Raw genomic sequence first — 8431 nt, forward strand, 5'->3', positions numbered from 1 at the left:
CTCATTACAGTTGCATAACTCCAGGATACCTATCAATGGTACGTGAATTTAGGCATCATATGGGAGGAAACGTGCCCAAACGTTTCCGTCTCCAACAAGACGGAGACAGAGTAGCAATTATCTCTTCCTTGTACCCCACGAAGACTCAAAATGACATAAAATAACTTTTAAACTTGTTTTGAATGTTTTTTCTCCTTTTTACTCTAACTTGTTTTATATAATACAGTCTTGAAATTGAATTGAAATTGAAATAAGTTTATTGAGGTAAAATACACACAAAGGGATGAGGTAGCTCAAGCTATTCTCACCCCATTCAGTACAACGTGTTAATACATACATAGACACACATCACAAATAAACATATTACCAAACATTCTGAGAAATAAACATATTCATTTCCTCCTTCACAAGTAGTATGTTATCAAACGTACACACAAATACTTTTATGATCTAGGTATACTGTATAGACAATTTGCAAGACACATGCAGAAAATTCAACAAAATATTACAATCTTGGTGCAAAATTCTTATATCTCTCAAGAATATCATCAACCTTTCCGTAATACAGTCTTTGCCAATACAAATAAATTTTTTTATACCAATACAGCCTTTGCCCGGATGTATTGATTTTCGATATAGTATCTCTCTTTCTCTCTCTCTCTCTCTCTCTCTCTCTCTCTCTCTCTCTCTCTCTCTCTCTCTCTCTCTCTCTCTCTCTCTCTCAGTCTTTGCCTATACAAATAATTTTTTTTATACCAATACAGCCTTTGCCCGGATGTATTGATTTTCGATAGAGTATCTCTCTCTCTCTCTCTCTCTCTCTCTCTCTCTCTCTCTCTCTCTCTCTCTCTCTCTCTCTCTCTCTCTCTCTCTCTCTCTCTCTCTCTCTCTGTAGCCCGAGGAAAGAATGTCCGATATTTATCTTCCTATTCTGTTATTCCAAACTAACACACACACATGAAGACTCGCAAAGCCAGGCTCTTGCTCTCCTGCTCTTTCAATGTTGCTTTGATCTGTAACTTTGTAAACAATGTGTTGTTTGTGTTCTCAGTCACGCAGCCTGTGCCACTGAGGCCTGCGACTCGGCTTCAATACCTGTTGCTTGTGTTTGCGAGGGTGAGTGCTGGACTGATTGTGTTCGTGTTAGTTTGAATGGTATGTATACACAGCCTTAACACACACACACACACACACACACACACACACACACACACACACACACACACACACACACACACACACACACACACACACACACACACACACACACACACACACACACACACACACACACACACACACACACACACACACACACGCACACACACGCACACACACAAAGGGAGGTAAAGCAGGCGGCCTTGGAAGAGTTCGAAATTACGAGAGAGGAGGTCAAGAGACACCTGCTGGATCTGGATGTTAGAAAGGCTGTTGGTCCAGATGGGATCTCACCATGGATACTGAAAGATTGGGCAGAGGCACTTTGCTTGCCACTCTCCATAGTGTATAGTAAGTCACTGGAGACGGGAGACCTACCAGAAATATGGAAGAAGGCGAATGTGGTCCCAATATACAAAAAGGGCGACAGGCAAGAGGCACTTAACTACAGGCCAGTGTCCTTGACTTGTATACCATGCAAGGTGATGGAGAAGATCGTGAGAAAAAAACCTGGTAACACATCTGAAGAGAAGGGACTTCGTGACAAATCGCCAACATGGGTTCAGAGAGGGTAAATCTTGCCTGACTGGCTTAATAGAATTCTACGACCAGGTGACAAAGAATAACACTACGACTACGTAATTCTACGATCTGTTGACAAAGATTCAGCAAGAAAGAGAGGGCTGGACGGACTCCATTTTCTTGCATTGTCGGAAAGCCTTTGACACAGTACCGCATAAGAGGCTGGTACATAAGCTGGAGAGACAGGCAGGTGTAGCTGGTAAGGTGCTCCAGTGGATAAGGGAGTACCTAAGCAATAGGAAGCAGAGAGTTACGGTGAGGGGTGAGACCTCCGATTGGCGTGAAGTCACCAGTGGAGTCCCACAGGGCTTTGTACTCGGTTCTATCTTGTTTCTGATATATGTAAATGATCTCCCGGAGGGTATCGATTCATTTCTCTCAATGTTTGTGGACGATACTAAAATTATGAGAAGAATTAAAACAGAAGAGGACTGTTTGAGGCTTCAAGAAGACCTAGACAAGCTGAAGGAATGGTCGAAGAAATGGTTGTTAGAGATTAACCCAACCAAATGTAATGTAATGAAGATAGGTGTAGGGAGCAGGGAGGCAGATACAAAGTATCATCTGGGAGAGGAAATTCTTCAGGAGTCAGAGAAAGAAAAAGACTTGGGGGTTGATATCACGCCAGACCTGTCTCCTGCAGCCCATATCAAGAGGATAACATCAGCGGTATATGCCAGGCTGGCCAATATATGAACGGCATTCAGAAACTTGTGTAAAGAATCATTCAGAACTTTATATACCACATATGTCAGGCCAATCCTGGAGTATGCAGCCCCAGCATGGAGTCCGTATCTAGTCAAGGATAAGACCAAACTGGGAAAGGTTCAAAGGTTTGCCACCAGACTAGTACCCGAGCTGAGAGGTATGAGCTACGAGGAGAGACTACGGGAATTAAACCTCACTTCGCTGGAAGATAGAAGAGTTAGGGGGGGGGACCTGATCACCACATTCAAGATTCTGAAGGGAATTGATAGAATAGATAAAGACAGGCTATTTAACACAAGGGGCACACACACAAGGGGACACAGGTGGAAACTGAGTGCCAAAATGAGCCACAGAGATATTAGAAAGAACTTTTTTAGTGTCAGAGGGGTTGACAAATGAATGCATTAGGAAGTGATGTGCTGGAGGCTGACTCCATACACAATTTCAGGTGTAGATATGATAGAGCCCAATAGGCTCACGAATCTGTACACCTGTTGACTGACAGTTGAGAGGCGGGATCAAAGAGCCAGAGCTCAACCCCCGCAAACACAACTAGGTGAGTACAACTAGGTGACTAGGTGAGTACAACTAGGTGACTAGGTGAGTACACACACACCATCACCATTATTGTGCATCTACACTATATCACTTTCTTTAAGAGTAAATAATCACTGTATTATTAGCATTTTAACATCCTTAATACCACAAGCGATGATCACCACAATCCGGCAAGTAGTCCCCACTTATAAATGAATGGCGCATTAGACACGACTCACAGCTGATTACAAGTGAATATTAATCTAACAATAATTCGCTTGCTTAAATTATTATTGAATCGAACCTCTATCAAGTCTTAACCTGAGAACCACACGAACAAATTTCCGTGTGAAATGAACACGCTAAGGGAATATCGAATTATAATCCAACTAAATATTTGTAAAAATTTAGAGCTACAGTTGATAAGTTTGTTTTACATTCAGTCATTATTATGTGGGTTGTTGCGAAGAGTGATTGTAACCGTTGATATAAGACAAAACAATTATAGACATGTAAGAAATGTCTATCCTTAAACCAAACAAATTATTAATGACGGCAAATTGACAGCCAACAGTCTCCACAGGAGGTGAGCTGTAGTTACCAACCTTTAATTCCTGCTCTTGACTGTCATATTTCATATTGAGTTAAGCGGCTTCTAGGAAGTGGTCACGGGAGTGGAACACAACACTGAGGTCCTGGAAGTGGTCAATGAGCACCCTCGCCAACTGTAATTACCAACCATTGTTCGCTGACGTGTCCCTCATCCAGGTTTATGTCCGAGACGCCTGAAGGGTGAGGGGTGGGGGGTGGGGGAAGGTAGGAGGCTGGCGGCGACGTGAGAGTGCTAACCTAATCCTAACCCATCACCCCCATCTACCAGGACGGGTTTAATAGGAAGAATATGTGTGTGTGTGTGTGTGTGTGTGTGTGTGTGTGTGTGTGTGTGTGTGTGTGTGTGTGTGTGTGTGTGTGTGTGTGTGTGTGTGTTTGTGTGTGTGTGTGTTTGTGTGTGTGTGTGTGTATGTGTGTGTTTGTGTGAGTGTGTGTGTGTGTGTGTTTGTGTGTGTGTGTGTGTGTGTGTGTGTGTGTGTGTGTGTGTGTGTGTGTGTGTGTGTGTGTGTGTGTGTGTGTGTGTGTGTGTTTGTGTGAGTGTGTGTCTACTCACATATATGTACTCACCTATTTGTGCTTGCGGGGGTTGACCTTTGGCTCTTTGGACCCGCCTCTCAACTGTCAATCAACTGGTGTACAGATTCCTGAGCCTACTGGGCTCTATCATATCTATATTTAAAACTGTGTATGGAGTCAGCCTCCATCACATCACTGCCTAATGCATTCCATCCGTAAACTACTCTGACACCGAAACATTTTCTTCTAACGTCCCTGTGGCTCATGTGGGAACTCAGTTTCCACCTGTGTCCCTTTGTTCGTGTACCACCAGTGTTGAATAGTTTATCCTTGTTTACCCGGTCGATTCTCCTGGGGATTTTGTAGGTTGTGATCGTGTCTCCCCCTACTCTTCTGTCCTCCAGGGCCGTAAGGTGCATTTCCCGCAGCCTTTCCTCGTAACTCATGCCTCTTAGTTCTGGGACTAGTCTAGTGGCATACCTGTGGACTTTTTCCAGCTTCGTCTTGTGCTTGACAAGGTACGGGCTCCATGCTGGGGCCGCATACTCCAGGATTGGTCTTACATATGTGGTGTACAAGATTCTGAATGATTCCTTACACAGTTTCCTGAACGCTGTTCTCATGTTAGCCAGCCTCGCATATGCCGCAGACGTTTTTCTTTTTATGTGGGCTTCAGCAGACAGGTTTGGTGTGATATCAACTCCTTGATCTGCCTCTCTGTCCATTTCATTAAGTACTTCATCTCCTATTCTGTATCCTGTGTCTGGCCTTTGTTTCCACAGCCGAGTTTCATTACTTTGCATTTACTCGGGTTGAACTTCAACAGCCATTTGTTGGACAATTCACTCAGTCTGTCTAGGTCATCTTGTAGCTTCCTACTATCGTCCTCAGTTTCAATCCTTCTCATAATTTTTGCATCATCGGCAAACATTGAGAGAAACGATTCTATACCCTCTGGGAGATCATTTACATATATCAGAAGCAGTATAGGTCCAAGGACTGACCCCTGCGGGACTCCACTCGTAACGTCTCGCCAATCTGAGACCTCACCCCTCGCACAGACTCGTTGTCTCCTGTTGCTTAGGTACTCCTTTATCCAATGGAGTACCTTCCCTTTCACTACAGCCTGCATCTCCGGCTTTTTAACTAGTCTCCTGTGTGGCACTGTATCAAAGGCTTTCTGACAATCCAAAAATATGCAGTATGCCCACTCTTCTCTTTCTTGCCTTATTTTTGTTGCCTGGTCGTAGAATTCAAGTAACCCTGTGAGGCAGGACTTGCCATCCCTGAACCCATGTTGACGCTGTGTTACAAACACAGCATCAGATGTGTGTGTGTGTGTGTGTGTGTGTGTGTGGTGTGTGTGTGTGTGTGTGTGTGTGTGTGTGTGTGTGTGTGTGTGTGTGTGTGTGTGTGTGTGTGTGTGTGTGTGTGTGTGTGTGTGTGTGTGTGTGCGTGTGTGTGTGTGTACTCACCTAGTTGTGCTTGCGGGGGTTGAGCTTTAGCTCTTTGGTTCCACCTATCAACCGTCAATCAATAGGTTTACAGGTTCCTGAGTCTATTGGACTCTATCATATCCACACTTGAAACTGTGTATGGAGTCAGCCTCCACCACATCACTCCCTAATGCATTCCATTTATCAACCACTCTGACCCTAAAAAAGGTCTTTCTAATATCTCTGTGGCTCATTTGGGCACTCAGTTTCCACTTGTGTCCCCTAGCGCATGTGTCCCTTGTGTTAAATAGACTGTCTTTATCTACCCTATCAAATCCCTCGAGAATCTTGAATGTGTTGATCATGTCCCCCCCTAACTCTTTTGTTTTCCACTGAAGTGAGGTTTAATTCCTTTAGTCTCCCCTCGTAGCTCATACCTCTCTGCTCGGGTACTAGTCTGGTGGCAAACCTTTGAACCTTTTCCAGTTTGGTCTTATCCTTGACTAGATATGGACTCCGTGCTTGGGCTGCATACTCCAGGACTGGACTAACATATGTGATATACAAAGTTCTGAATGATTCCTTGCACAACTTTCTGAATGCCGTTCTTATGTTGGCCAGCCTGGCATATGCTGCTGATCTTATCCTCTTGATATGTGCTGCAGGAGACAGGTCTGGCGTGATATCAACTCCAAGTCTTTTTCTTTCTCTGACTCTTGAAGTATTTCATCTTCCAGATGGTACAGAGGGTACCTTGTATCTGGCCTCCTGCTCCCTACACCTATCTTCATTACATTACATTTTCTTGGGTTAAACTCTAACAACCATTTGTTTGACCATTCCTTCAGCTTGTCTAGGTCTTCTTGAAGCCTCAAGCAGTCCTCTGCTGTCTTAATTCTTCTCATAATTTTGGTATCGTCCGCAAACTTTGAAAGAAATGAATGTATACCCTCCGGGAGATCATTTACATATATCAGAAACAAGATAGGACCGAGTACAGAGCCCTGTGGGACTCCACTGGTGACTTCACGCCAATCTGAGGTCTCACCCCTCACCGTAACTCTCTGCTTCCTATTGCTTAGGTACTCCCTTATCCACAGGAGCACCTTCCCAGCTACACCTGCCTGTCTCTCCAGCTTATGTACCAGCCTCTTATGCGGTACTGTGTCAAAAAAAAAATGTGGAACGCTTCACGATTTTGCGTGTCATCCTTGTGCAGGGGCCATGCTAATCTTCTCTGTATCGTTCCAATTTTAGTATATGTACTGCTGAAGCAAAGTGTGTGTGTGTGTGTGTGTGTGTGTGTGTGTGTGTGTGTGTGTGTGTGTGTGTGTGTGTGTGTGTGTGTGTGTGTGTGTGTGTGTGTGTGTGTGTTTGTAATTACCTAAGTGTAGTTGTAGGATGTAACTATCAAAAATAATGATAAAACGTTTCTGAATCGATGAGGAGACTTTATAGGACCTTCTGTGAGGACTTAGAGAGGGAGCCGAACATGCCCCTCCCCTTCTTAATCCTTAATTAAGGATTTAGATTTACGCGAATAATACTTAATTAAGGAATATCCATGCACAAATGCCATTGAAGGATAGTATCCTGTACAATCCTGTCTGTATTCTGCGGCCTCACACACCTGGGGTCCACGGTTAGAACCTCCTAGAACCCAGGTGAATGTAATCGTATCCAGTATAAGACATAGAGCAGAATAATGTAAGTGATTCCAATACTTTGATCCCAGGCTTAAATCTATGCCTATAAGACACTGAAGATGGGGGTCGATGCTGACTTGTCTATAGCAAGATTATTGATGGAAAAATAACGCAAAATAAATATATAATCTATTTCATATAATGCTTTTAGAAAACCATGTAACTTTATATTTGCTCTCGCCGGGGATCGAACCTGGGACCTTCTGCGTGTAAAGCAGACGTGATAACCACTACACTACGAGAGCCGGGAGGTCAGAGCAGACGGATTGACTATTAAGAAATTGAATCCTTATCGTAACAGCGTTTGCTAACTCGCAAGACAGGTTTCAAGCTATAAACAACATACAAATATATATTAAAATATATATATTTGTACCTAAAGGTTTGTATAAAATACATATATTTGTACCTAAAGGTTTGTATAAAATATATATATTTGTAAATATATTTTATATATTTGGGTACATACACAATACAATTGTTTGTGTACACCACATACAAGCGTTCCAACACGGTACAACTCAAACACAGTGTTCGTTAACACTACCACTTGCCTGTGTTTACAAATGTTATAACACACATTCACATCATTACCTTCACTCAGCTCTCGTAGTGTAGTGGATATCACGTCTGCTTAACACGCAGAAGGTCCCAGGTTCGAGCCCTGGCGAGAGCAATTTTAGATTTCATCATATCTATTGATTTCCAACAGCAAATCTATTCTTAAGCATTTGTGATCGCATTTCAAATTTGTGCATCATTGATTTTGATATTGGCAAGAGTGCACCTGGCCAATCATACCATGACAAATCAGATTTACAAATATTTAATAATTTGTTTGACGTGTTTAATATCAATCTCATGCGATTGATTCCGTGTGAATTGATAGCAATAAGCAACAGGGCTCCATTAAGGAACATATAATCTCTTCCCACAACCAGACCATCACCAGAGAAGTCTTAACAAAAAACACGGAAATCATCGATAGATACAGCGATAGCAGGAGGCTCGATATCTGCGAGGCACTACACGTTAAGAAGTCGACACCAGCAATCAACAGCCAATTAATGCACAACTATATTCTACCCACTTCAAGACCCCGCACCAATATAGAAGCATCAAGAAAAATGGGCCAATAGGCCCTTTGCAGTTACTTCCATTCTTTCCTATAACGTA

The 8431-nt window shown here is 43.0% G+C and overlaps 3 non-coding genes across 3 annotated transcripts; 1 reads left to right on the forward strand and 2 right to left on the reverse strand.

Moving 5' to 3' along the window:
* Positions 1–6723: 6723 nt before the first annotated feature.
* On the reverse strand, positions 6724–6826 carry LOC138364833 (U6 spliceosomal RNA). The gene has a single exon (XR_011228525.1). It is a non-coding gene; the product is annotated as a U6 spliceosomal RNA (small nuclear RNA).
* A 601-nt stretch (positions 6827–7427) lies between these two features.
* TRNAV-UAC (transfer RNA valine (anticodon UAC)) lies at positions 7428–7500 on the reverse strand. Its single transcript has one exon. It is a non-coding gene; the product is annotated as a tRNA-Val (tRNA).
* Positions 7501–7858: 358 nt separating this feature from the next.
* On the forward strand, positions 7859–7931 carry TRNAV-AAC (transfer RNA valine (anticodon AAC)). Its single transcript has one exon. It is a non-coding gene; the product is annotated as a tRNA-Val (tRNA).
* Positions 7932–8431: the final 500 nt, after the last annotated feature.

The sequence above is a fragment of the Procambarus clarkii genome, chromosome 14, assembly GCF_040958095.1.
Source record: "Procambarus clarkii isolate CNS0578487 chromosome 14, FALCON_Pclarkii_2.0, whole genome shotgun sequence".
Classification (NCBI taxonomy): Eukaryota; Metazoa; Arthropoda; class Malacostraca; order Decapoda; family Cambaridae; genus Procambarus; species Procambarus clarkii.